Source organism: Rattus norvegicus, chromosome 2 (assembly GCF_021556685.1).
Source record: "Rattus norvegicus strain SHRSP/BbbUtx chromosome 2, alternate assembly SHRSP_T2T, whole genome shotgun sequence".
Classification (NCBI taxonomy): domain Eukaryota; kingdom Metazoa; phylum Chordata; class Mammalia; order Rodentia; family Muridae; genus Rattus; species Rattus norvegicus.
In genome coordinates, this window is record NC_141535.1 from 173,411,631 (window position 1) to 173,424,235 (window position 12,605).

General features: G+C 39.5%; 1 protein-coding gene and 1 pseudogene across 7 annotated transcripts in view; one reads left to right on the forward strand and one right to left on the reverse strand.

Moving 5' to 3' along the window:
- The window catches only part of Lrba (LPS responsive beige-like anchor protein), a 580,781-nt gene that overhangs the window by 51,933 nt on the left and 516,243 nt on the right, over positions 1-12,605 (forward strand).
- On the reverse strand, positions 3,040-3,143 carry LOC120101357 (small nucleolar RNA SNORA17; annotated as a pseudogene).

Genomic DNA, 12,605 nt, shown 5'->3' on the forward strand with positions numbered 1-12,605 from the left:
GTTGCTGGGAATTGAACTCAGGACCTCTGGAAGAGTAGTCAGTGCTCTTAACCGCTCTCCAGCCCTCTCTCCAGCCCTCTACTTATTTTAAAATTGAACTTTTTGTCTCAAGACATTTTCAGAGTCACATGTAGTTGAAAAAATTAAGAAGAGAAATCCTATCTTCTTCATCTACTTCCCTCCAATATGAAAGTCTTAATAAAACAGTGTAGTGATATAATCAAGATAAACTTTGCAGTACACATGGATATCTCCTGATGTCTTCCTAGCCGTGCCTCTTTCTTGTGCTGCACCGCATTGGAACTGTTGAAAACCACCCATCTTTTTTTCTTTATTATTTTACCAGATGAAGAATTGTATATAAGTGGAATAGTGTGAATTGCTGTTTTACTAATCTAGTACAGTGTTCTGAAGATTGATTTAGATCGTTGTGCTATCAGGTGTCTATTCCTGTTCATTATTATATAGTGGGAAGGTGAAGGTCTGTTTTCTAGGCAGTTTTCTATTTTGAGCCTATTAATGAGAAAATAGCTATAAATATTCATGTTATATATATTTTTCCTTTGGTACAAGAATTCATTTTTCTGGGAATAATGCAAGGTATGTGTTTGGTAACTCAAATAGTAGTGGCATATTTTATTTTTGAAAGAAATTACTTGACTGTTTCTACAGTGACTGTGCCATTCACACCCCAGCAGCAACATATGAGTAATTCAGTTTCTCCATAGCTTCATTAGAAATTGATGTTACTGTTTTTATTTTAGTCATGTTGATTAATGTGTCCTGACACCTATTTGTGGTTTGAGTTTCCTTAATATCTAGTAATGTTGAACTTTTTTCATATGCTCATGTGTTTTTTTTTGTTTGTTTTTTTTGTTTTGTTTTTTTTTTTGTGTGTGTGTCATGTTGTCTGTGGAGTATGTTCTGTTCTTTAGTTTATTATTTAGTTTTTTCCTGCTATTGAATTTGAGAGTTCTTTGTAGCTATTAAATATCCTTCTCTCAAATGTTTGGTTTACAAATACAGTCTGTGTATAGATTGTTATTTTGTAAGCAATAGTTTGTAATCTTTGATAAAGCCTAATTCATGTTTTTCCCATTTAATTTGCTTCTGGGTGTGAAGCCTAAGAACTCTTTTTTTTTTTTTTTTTTTTTTTTTTTGGTTCCTTTTTTTCGGAGCTGGGGACCGAACCCAGGGCCTTGCGCTTCCTAGGTAAGCGCTTTACCACTGAGCTAAATCCCCAACCCCAGCCTAACAACTCTTAAATTAGCCCTGAGAATTTTCCTTTGTTGTTTTCCTAAAGTTTTACCCTGTACATTTCAGCCTGTGATCGTGTTAAGCTGTTTTGGGTTAGGGGTTGGAAGCATTTTGTTTGCTTTTTGATGTCTAATCGCTGCAGGCTGTGCTGAAAAGATTGTCACCATTAAGGTGCTTTTTACACCTGTGTCCAAGCTCAGCTGGAATGGTGCGCTTCTGAATTTTGTTCTGTTCCACGGATTTATATGTCTGTCCTCCTGATAACTCCTCATGGTATTGATCACTGTAGCTATGTAGAAACCTGGAATTAGCTAGGCAGATTCCTCCCACTTTTTCTTTTTAAGATTGTTTTTCTGTTCTTGTTCATTTCCTTCTATATAAATCTTACAATACTTATTTTGTCTATCTGTAGAAATCTTTTGGAAATTTATGATAGAAACAGTTAATGAACCTATATCACTTTGGGAAGTGTTGATTTGTATAAATATATACCTGTTCTCCATTTATTGATATTTAACACCCTACTTCTACATGTTTTGGTGGTTTTTATGGCTGAATTGGTTTTATATGTCTAGTAGTTGTAAATGTTGCCTTTCAGTTTCATTGCCAGTGTTATTGTTTTTTTAAAATTTTTATTGTTTTTTTGTGAATTTCCTGTTGTGCACCTGCTCTCACTCATCCCTTCCTCCCAGTGTAGTGGCTGTCTACCCTCGCAACCTCCCTCTGAACAGAGAAAAAAAAAATCTCACTGTGGAAGCTGTAGTGTGTCACAATGTCCCCCACAATATACACTTTGGTCTGCACTGTTTTGCTTGCGAATGTTCATTGCAATTACTCGTTGGTCTGGTAGGAAGCCTCTGGTTTCTGCTACTCTATTAATACTGGAACTTCACTAGGACTTCTCTTGGATATCCTGTTGTTGCCCTGTGTCATGGAGATCCTGTGGTTTTGTATCTGTAGGGTCAGCCCCTCATGCATTCCAGCAGTCCATCCATGGGGTAGATGTTAAGTTGGGTCAGTGCAGAGCCTGTACCTGGCTCTGGGCCCAAGTGGTATCTGAGTTTGTTGGTCCACCAGCTGTATTGCTTTCACGCCCTTGCTGTCCGCTCACAGGTAGCTTCTGCTAGCAGGGCCAGCTCTCCCATACTCATGCCCTCTGGCTAGCTCACTAGCAGTTCCTGCAATGCACAGTCCTCTCTCCAGAGTATTGCAGAGAGCTAGGGACAGTAAGGACAGCTAGGACAGCTCTCCTGCTATCAAGTCTCCAGGGCTGCTCCCCGATGCTCAGGTGAGGGGTGGGGCGGGTTCTGCACAGTGCTCAGATATCAGAATGTCCCTGGGGGCCAGCCCAACCCAGAGGCATCCGCCTGGCCTTTGGTGGTAATAGACCCCTACTGCTGCAGGGCCAGATGATAGCACAGGTCAGGACCCCGCCATGGTCCCAGGGGATGTCACCAGCTACTCATATCAGGCTGTTCCTCACCACCCTCAAGTATCCAGTTCTGCCTTTCTTCATTGTGCCCACATCTTTCTGTTTCTCTTTCTCTTCAATTTCTCCACCACTTACTTGTTCCTCTTACTGGCAGCTGGGGTCTTTTGAGTTTCTGGAGGTAGTCCCAGGAGTGGTCTCAGAAGTGCTATACCCTCTCTCAGGCATGGTCTGACACTCACACCCCTCAAGCCCCCCAGTTCTACCAGGTGCTGGACTTGTCATCTCAGTCTAACTCCCAGTCTGGGATCCTGGTGCTGGATTGGCGGTCCCCTTAGGCTTGCCTTTCTCAGAGTGTTAGGCTACTAACTATTCAGATTCACAGGTCAGATACTGAGTAGCCTCCTTCTACTGGTGCCCATGTGACAGAGCAGCCACACCTGTACTGCCTCCATATTGCCATTGTTAGTAGGGTTGTATTTGTGTTTGTCTTGTAACCTGAAGATCACTTTTTATCTTCCAGATGCTACTGTGATTTATTTATTATTTTTTATTTTTCTTCCATTTATTTATTCACTTTACATCACGATTGTAGTCCCCCTTCCTCCTAGCCCCTCCTAACAGTCCTCCCTCCCCTTCACCTCTGAGAAGCAGGAGGCGGCCCTGGGTACCAATCCACCCTGGCACATCAGGTCACTGCGGGACTGGGTACCTCCTCTGCCACTGAGGCCAGACAAGGTAGCCCAGTTAGGGGCACAGGACCCACAAGCAGGCCACAGAGTCAGGGTGAGTCCCCACTCTAGTTTTTGGGAGACCCACATAAAGACCAAGCTGCCTGTCTGCTGCATTTATGCGGGGGGTGGGGACTAGGTCCAGCCTTTGCTCCATGTTTAATGATTCAGTGGCTAAGGAAGCCCTCTTCTTAACTTTGTTTAGACGGCTTGTATTCATGGGAGTTAGTCTGTATGTGTGTGTTGCTGGTAGGTCCAACTCAAGGTTTTTAAAATCTTTTTTCTATCTGTGTTTTGAGTTGAGAAGCATAAAATTAGTATTAATTTTGAAACATTGAACAGAAATATCCAGTGCAATTATGCGAACATAGTTTTTTTTTTTGGTTGTTTAAAATTACAGATATTTCTATAATAGTTACAGGGTTATTAAAATTTCCTTTTTTCTGAGAAGCTGTGGTGGCTTATATTCTTGTATAAATTGTGCATGCCCTCCAAATTGTCACATTTTTTGTTTAAAGTTGTTTATGCTATTCCATTTTACTTTCCTTCAAGCCCCTCGCCCACCCCAACATGAATTATTTTTATTTTTATTTTTTTTTTTTGAGACAGAGTTTTAAAACTCTGTTTCATTCTGGATACTGGCAGTTTTGATTTTTGGCTTGCTTCTTTGTCTCGCCAAAGCTATTCAATTATATTGATATTTTCAAATAACTTTTTCTGTGTTTCACTGATTGCTTTCTATTGCTTTCCTGCTTTCAGTCGTGTTAATGTCTGCCCTTTGTTATTTCTTATCTTTGGCTTCCTTCTGGCTTATTTTGCTTTTTTTTTTTTAAACTAGGTTCCAGAGCATTTTAAAATTGAAAATAAAGTTATTTTCATACAGTACATTCTGATCATGGGTTTTCCTCTCTCATCTCTTCTCAGACCCTCCCACAACCTCACCCCTGATGCCTCCTTTTTTTCTCTCTTTTTATGAAATTTTTATTGATTGTTTTTAGGTAGGTCTCTTATGTGCCCGTGTTAACTGGAGTTCCAGGCAGTTGTGAGTTGTCTGATGTGAGTGCTGGGAATCAAACTCAGGGTTTCTGTAAGAACAATGTCTGCTCTTAACCACTGAGCCATTGCTCCAGCCTCCCCTCTGTCTCTTAGGAAAACAAATAGGCAAATGTAAAAGACAAATAAGAATAAAGCAAAAACTATCACAGTAAAAACCAGGAAAACAAAAGAAAACTAGCTCAAGAAACAAATACACATACACACACACATGCACACATACACACACCCATGCACACATGTACACACACATGCACACATATACACACACCCATGTACATACGCATGCCTACATATGTTCATCCTCAGTCTGCTTAGTATTTTATATATATATGATTTCAGGTATCGGTATTGGATAACTGTTTAAGGGGCTCATTGCTGGAGAAGACTATTTCTCCCACTCTCAGCATTCCTTAGTTCTTCAGTTGTATAGGTATGGGGACCCATGAGATTTCTCTCTTCTAGCTTGCATATCTGGTAGTGATATTGTGCTTCTTCAGGTCTTGTTTATGCAGCCATATTGCTGAGGTATCATGGGTGATGTTTCCCTGTCATTTCTAGGACATACATTCTCATAGCAGATTTCCTAATCCTCTGGCTCTTAAATCCCCCCCACCCCCTATGTTCTCTGAGCCTTGGGTACAGTAGTTATGTTATGTCAATTGTGTCAATTGTGGTTTTTCTGTAATAGTCTCTGTTGCGAAGAGAAGTTTCTTTGATGAGTATCGAGTCACATTTATCTGTGGATATAAAGATAGAGATGTATAATACGGTTTGGAATTACGCTGGCTTAGTAAAGTGATACTGGTAGGAGGTTCTCCTCTCATTTGAGAGGATATTTGACTTAGGTAGTCAGCTAGGCTTCCAATACCAGTCATGATTGTTTTTCCTGTGGAGTGGGTTTTAAGTCTAATTAGAGAGATATTGATTACCATCAGGTGTGAGTGCCACTATTGCACTGTTAGGGTTGTTGTACCACACCAGTAATTGTAGTTGATGGCTGTTACAGCTGGCTAGGACTTGGTTCCTTCCCTTGGAATCTTGCATTTTAGTACTATGAAAGATAGCGTTCTGGGAGGAGACTTTAAAGTCAGATCTATCTTGGGTCCTCTTGGTCTTGTGTCAGAAGTAGCATCGCAGCTAACCTTCCACTTACGTGAAGCAACCAAGGGGAATGTCAGTAATCTGTACTGTTATGGAGGTCTCTAGGACTCTCCTGACCAAGAACTCAAAAAGGGCTGGCCTTCTTATGCCTAATACTGGGGTTTTGTTAGTCTATGGCTTTTGGGTGGAGTACTGTCAGCCTAAATGGGTGCTTCATTTAAACTAACTAATTACTCTCACTTTCTCTGTGTGTGTGCGTGCGCTCGTGTGTGTTAACGAACACTTTTGAGATCCTTATTTCTTAATTTTTTGATTTATTTATTTAGATCCAATTGATAAGGTATAATTGCCCACTTAAACATACAAAGCCCAGTACCATCCATCCCTTAAGAACATTCATAACAACCTGTAAATACACAGGTCTTTTACATCAGCCTCCATTGTCCTGTCTCGGCTTCTCTGCCTCTCCTCTCTGATCCAGTCTCCTCCTCTTCCTTCAAACTTCTCTCCCACCCATACTTCCTTCTCCTCCAATGATAGACTTCCTTCTATCCTGTACCTGCCCCTCACCTCTTTTTCTACAAATTCAATGGGGGGGACTTTTCTGGTGAAGTCACCTAATTCCTGAGTACATGGCTAGGCAGCTGTCCTTGGGGCAGTGGAATTAGCATCAAAATACAGATAACTCCAGGGCAAACCACAACATTTCTTCCCTTTTGTCCAGGTAAAAAGCTTTTTCACTTATATATAAATTGAGTACAATTATTACCATTCTACAATTTATAAAGCATATGATATACTCAACACCCAGTCCATCACTATATCCGTTAAACAGAACATTCAGTTATCTATTTCAGCTTAAGAAAGGCTTAAAATTTATATTATATCTTGGCTAGCTTGTATACTATCTGGTAACTATCCAATAAAATATGTATATTCAGAGTTAAACAGCCTGATAAGCTCTGAGAATATAATCAGTCTTCAACCCCGTCAGAAATCTGAGAATGACCAAATATCTATACACATAGGAAGCCTAACAAGGCTTATAGAACTGAGAGGTTATAGAGACAAATCTCCACTAGCATAGTCCCCTGTTAGCAACATGTGCGTGCAAGTCTTCAGCCTTCTGGCTCAAAATCAACTGACAGACTGTTGAAATGCAGATTTTGAAGGGCTGATCACCCTGTCTTGGCAGGGTTTATCAGTCAACTATTCTTCATAATTTGTCCTTTTTCTGGACAGTATTAGTCTGCAGATGAAACAGGCAGTTTTGTCTAGTGGCTGCCTAGCCACAAAGTATTGCCTCACTTGGAGGTAGAGATGTTCAAATTCTTTGTTAAATCTACCAAAGGGGAACTGTTAGGAGCAGATATGTCTCAACGAAAGATAAATAACTTTAAATCTCAAATTTTGTGGATTTTTGACGTTTTTGAAAACAATCTACCTATATAAGACAATCTGTACTGTTGTCTTTATATCTTAATATTATCTTGAAAATACTCTCACAAAGTCAGAGCCACGAATTTGCTATTTGGCCCTTAACTCACATGTGTAATCAACTCAGAAGTTTGTAATGACATCAATAGAAGGGACTGGCTCTAAACCTTGTACTTTTAAACTTTTAACAAATAAATTCTATATCAAAGCAAAGATAAGATTTTAGCTTAGCTAGTAAATGAGATTACGACTGTATAACTCAATCTAGCTAATTCCTCCCTGTTAAATTACAACCATTTCTAAATTCCTCATAAAAACAACTTTAGAATAACTACTTTCAGCCCCCCAAAGTCCAGGGAATTGGGGCGACGACTCCTCTATAACTTCTTCAAGCTGTACATGGGTGTTGAGATATCCTTGGGGGTAGGGGATAGAAAGAATGAAGCAAATGCTGTAGCTGATGTGTCCTGACTGGACCCAGCTGAAAGTCCTTGAGACCAGGAATCCAAGTAGGCACACTCTGTAAAATACAACTCTCAAGACAAAAGTTTAGAATCGAAATCTCTTTTTGTTTGATTCTCCTGAATTAATTTTTTCAGGCGGTCTACCTCTATCAGATCTGATCAATTTGACTCTGTGAGGTTTCCAGAGCCTAATCACACTTTATAAAAACACAAAGACAAAATCTTTCTCCCAAAATACTTTGTTCCTTAGTCTGAAACCAGAAAAGCTTGTATCTTGCACACTCTCCCAGAGTAATAATATAGTCATAAAACTCAAAGTCACACCCATCATGAAGACTAAATAATTTTTTTAAAAAGGAAGTAAGCTAGACAATGAGCCTAATAGGCTTTTGTACTGTGATATCAGGAAATTAACCCAAAATTCCCATGGAGCCCATGTTAAGAGAATCCGAGGGGTTGGGGATTTGGCTCAGTGGTAGAGCGCTTACCTAGGAAGCGCAAGGTCCTGGGTTCGGTCCCCAGCCCAGAAGGAAAAAAAAAAAAAAAGAGAGAATCTGAGCTTCCTGTTGTGGTAAATATCAAAAGTAACCACAAACCCTGGCTAGCCGGCATCGACGAGCCATATGGCCTTTAGCAGGGTAATTCATAAAACAAACCAAATACTTTCTATCAATTCCAATATGAATAAGCAACATATCAAACCAGGACTTTAGCTCAAAATATCTCAGTCTGTCAAGCTCTCTACCCAGAGCCACAGATTTTTATTTAACCTTAATAACTTCTATAATATATGCCTGCATTCACTCTCCTTGGTGTTACAGACATTTATCACAACTCTCTACTTGGAGTTAGTGACCAATTTTTCCCTATCTAAGTTCCGAACCATGGATGAAAATCCCCACGTGATTCAGGTAATCTCTTTACTCTCCTTAAAACAAACTTAAACACCTTCTATCAATTCTAAAACCAATAAGCAACTTAAAACTCAGGACTTTAGCCCAAAATATATCCATCTGTTAAGCTCTCTACCTGGAGCCACAGGTTTCTTTAACCTTAATAACTTCTGTAATATATGTCTGCATTCACTCTGCCTGGTGTTACAGACATTCATCACAACTCTCTACTTGGAGGTAGTGACTAATTTTTCCCTGTCTATGTTCTGAACCATGGATGAAAATCCCCACCTGATTCAGGTAATCTCTTTACTCTCTTCTTTCCAAAAACAAACTTAATTACCTTTTAATAATACCTGTAATTAAGAAGTAGCTTGTCTAACTAGAATTTCAACCCAAAATTCCCGTGGAGCCCACATTAAAAAGAATTTGAGTATCCTGAAAGACTTTCTAAACAACTTTCTTTAAAAAGCAGCTTTTAATCTACAAATCGCTGAGCTGCCATTACTTATCACACAGCCTGGGACCTACAGCTGGCCAGCCCAGGCTACTTCCCTGTTTATTTGTTTCAATTTCTCTGTGCTTGAGAGATCACATGACTTAACATGTGCCTGCCTCCTCTTAGAAAATAAAACTTTCTCTAAACTCATAGGATTGCTAGTGGATTCTTGCCCATCACATTGGTTCACCATCTGTTGTTGTAAATATATAAAAAATAAAAAAAAGGTATAGTTGTCTTTTACCTTGCTAGGTCTGGCACCGTGGTGCCTCAAGATATCTGCTAGATATCTTGGTGGAGACACATCCCAACTCCACTGTGGCGGCCCAGTGTCTCCAGCCTCTGCACGCTTTCCTACACTCAAACCCTCACATAAAAGAACACACAACACAATAATCTTAGATCCAATTGATAAGATATAATTGCCCACTTAAACATACAAAGCCCGGTACCATCCATCCCTTGAGAACATTAATAACAACCTGTAAATACACAGAGTGAGATCTTTTACGTCAGCCTCCATTGTCCTGCCATGGCTTCTCTCTTGATTTATTTTTATTTTATGTGTTTGGTTGTTTTACCTGCATGTATGTCTGTGTACCACATGCGTGCAGTGCTGCGGGGGACAGAGGAGATCAGATCTCCTGGAACTGGAGTTATAGATGGTTGTGACCACCTTATGTGTGTTTGGAATTGGACCCTCATCCTCACGAATGAGATGCTGGGATCTGTATGCTTCAGGATTCCATTCTGTCATCAGATTTCTTCTGGTAGATTAACCTGGGCAGTGTGATTATCGCATCTGAAGTTACCACTCTGTCATTAAACCCATTCATATGTCTGTGAAATCAGGAACTCTTTTTGTATAATTAATTTTTATATGTATGCATCTTTTGCCTGTGTGTATGTCTGTATACCATGTGTGCCTGATGCCTTCGAGGCCAGAAGATGGGCTTGGGTCTCCTGGAACTGTAGTTAACATATGGCAGCAAGCCATCATGTGAGTGTTAAGAATCAAGCCCTGGTCTTCTGGAAGAACAGCCAGTGTTCTTAACTGATAAACTATCCTACCCCCTAACAACCTCCCCCCAAGTTTTTAAAAGGCAAGGTTTCACTATGTAACCTTGGGCAACTTGGAACTTGTTATCTACACTGGGTCGGTCTTGAACTCACACAGATCTGCAAGTAGGAGCTTTTAAAACCAAAATCCATTTTCTTCAATTCAAAAAGCTTTCTGCTCTCCATTGGCTATTTGTCTGCAAACATTTTGAAGAAGGTGAAGCACAGAGGCTTGCTATTGTGGGGCTGACCATGAAGCTTGCAAAGCTTCTTAAAATTAAAAGCTTTTTTTTTTTAAAGAAATGTGTAATGAATGTAGATTTTTAAAGTGAAAACCTTTTTTTAAACTCAGTCTTTGAAGATAGCCATCACTAACAGTCTTTGGGACTTTTCCTGTAGAACTATTATCATATGTAATACATAAAATGATATATTTATGCAAGGAGTGCATGTAATACCCACCCCCAAGAGCTACCATCCTTCAAGGTTGAAAACAAATAGCAATCTAGAAGGGATTTCTGATGTAAGACAAATGCAAAGTTTGTTAAGTGTTTTAATTTTCATTGACAATTAATTTTAGTAGAGTCTGTGGTGCATACACCCACATGTTCACTCACTAAAAAAATAACTAATAAAATACAGTCACAGGTGCATTTTCTCAGGTATATAACTTCTAAGAAACTTTAGTTTTAACCATATACATAAATTCAGTCAGTATAATAAAGAGACCAAAAAACCAGTAGTGATTTCTGAAGAGTAGGCATGTACTTGTCCTGTTGACTACTGCCGTGATTTTGTAGTTACCAGGATTCATGGGATGTTGTTGTACTGTGATTTTCACCATGAGGTGAATGCTTAGCTTCTGAGGTGTCCTCTCCAGCTAATGTCATTTATGTACTATGAAGGTGGACAGTTGGGAAGACTGGTCATATCTCCCCGCCTCCACCCCTTTAAAGAGTAATGCCAAGGCTGAGATAGATGGAAGGGTTGTGAAGTTTGAGGTCAGCCTAAGAAAGTAATGAGTTCAAGTTGTGTTTTAGTTAGTGTTTTACTGCTGTGAGCAGACACCATGACCAAGGCAGGTCTCATAAAGGACAACATTTGGGCTGGCTTATAGGTTCAGAAGTTCAGTCCATTATCATCAAGGTGGGAGCAGGGCAGCATCTAGGCATTCATGATACAGACAGAGGTGGGAATTCTATATCCTCACTGAAAGCTCCTAGGAGAATACTGACTTCTAGTAGCTAGAAGCCCATGCCCACAGTGACACACTTAACTCCAACAGGGCCACAACTACTCCAGCAGGGCCACACTTACTCCAACAGGGCCATACCTTCTAATAGTGCCACTCCTGGTCTGGGATTATACAAACTATTTTTCCCTAACTCTGTGTTAGTATCTTCTATGTATCCTACTCAACCAAAAATGTGTTTACTTTTTTGAAAGTGCTAATCTCAAGTTATCCAGTTTTTTCCAAGGACCCATTTCTGTATGAATATAACAATCTACATGGAAAGAAACTATATTATTCTTAGTTTATTTTCTCCTACTTTCTTTTTTGGGGGCTCATTTTATATATAAACAAACTCAGAATAAAAGTAACTTAGTCACAAGAAATAGAGCACTGTTCAGTTAGTAGCAGAGGCTGAGGTTATCATCTGCTCGGTCTGCCTGTTATATGGTGCTCTTGTCCTGGCTGAAGGACACCTAACGAGTCCACATTGAGTTGTCTGGAGTCAGCAGCCTCCCTGGGGAGGACCCGAGTGTTGACTTACAGTCCTCTAGCTTTATAAATCTTTTGAAGAGAAGATACTTATTTTTCATTTTCCTGTTTTTTTATTTTAATTTTTAAACATATAAGTGACTTACTTTAGTGACCAATTTTGTTAAGGCTTTTTATTAATAAAAATATTGGGAAGAAAATTGCCATGCTCGAATCAAGGTCCAAGTACAAAAGTTGTAAAGGTTCATTTGAATTCTTTGAATAAAATGCTTTAAAAGGTCTATAATCATATACATTAAACTGTGACCTATATAAAGCATGTTATGCCACCCTGAAGGTTGCTATAAAAATTGTTTATGAAGTTCATACAGGACTAAAATATGTTGAAATGGAGAGTTTTGAAAAATGTTCTATATAGCAGAGGAGACCAAATCATGCTAAAATGCAAGAAAAGACTATACATCAGTTTCCAGGCTACATTATTCAAAAAAATACACCCATAAAAAGGTAATAAGATTACATTTCCACATTTCATGGCTGGTAAAGTGCATTAGGCTGCTCAGATATTCATAACTCCTGTGACATTTGGGAGATTACATTTGGAGTGCAGGGCCATTACTGCCTCTCAGATAATAACCCACGACGCCCGGGCCTGCGCATGATCCCCGCCATTGGAGACAAATTTCTGTTTTGAAGGTTGATCAGCTTCAAATAACTATTAGAAAGGGTTAACCTGACGTACTGTGGGCTCCGCTTGGTTTTTAGGTACAATAGATATGCATACATACAGTACATCAAACACGCCACACATTTGTGTGTACAAATTTCAGCCATCCATTTTCTCCTTGAAAGGCGTATCTTCTAACATTTAATGCAATGGAGAAATATTTTAAACACCTGTCTGCATATTGCTTTCACGCTATAAGCTCAGTTTAGAAGCTGGTGAAATATTTGGG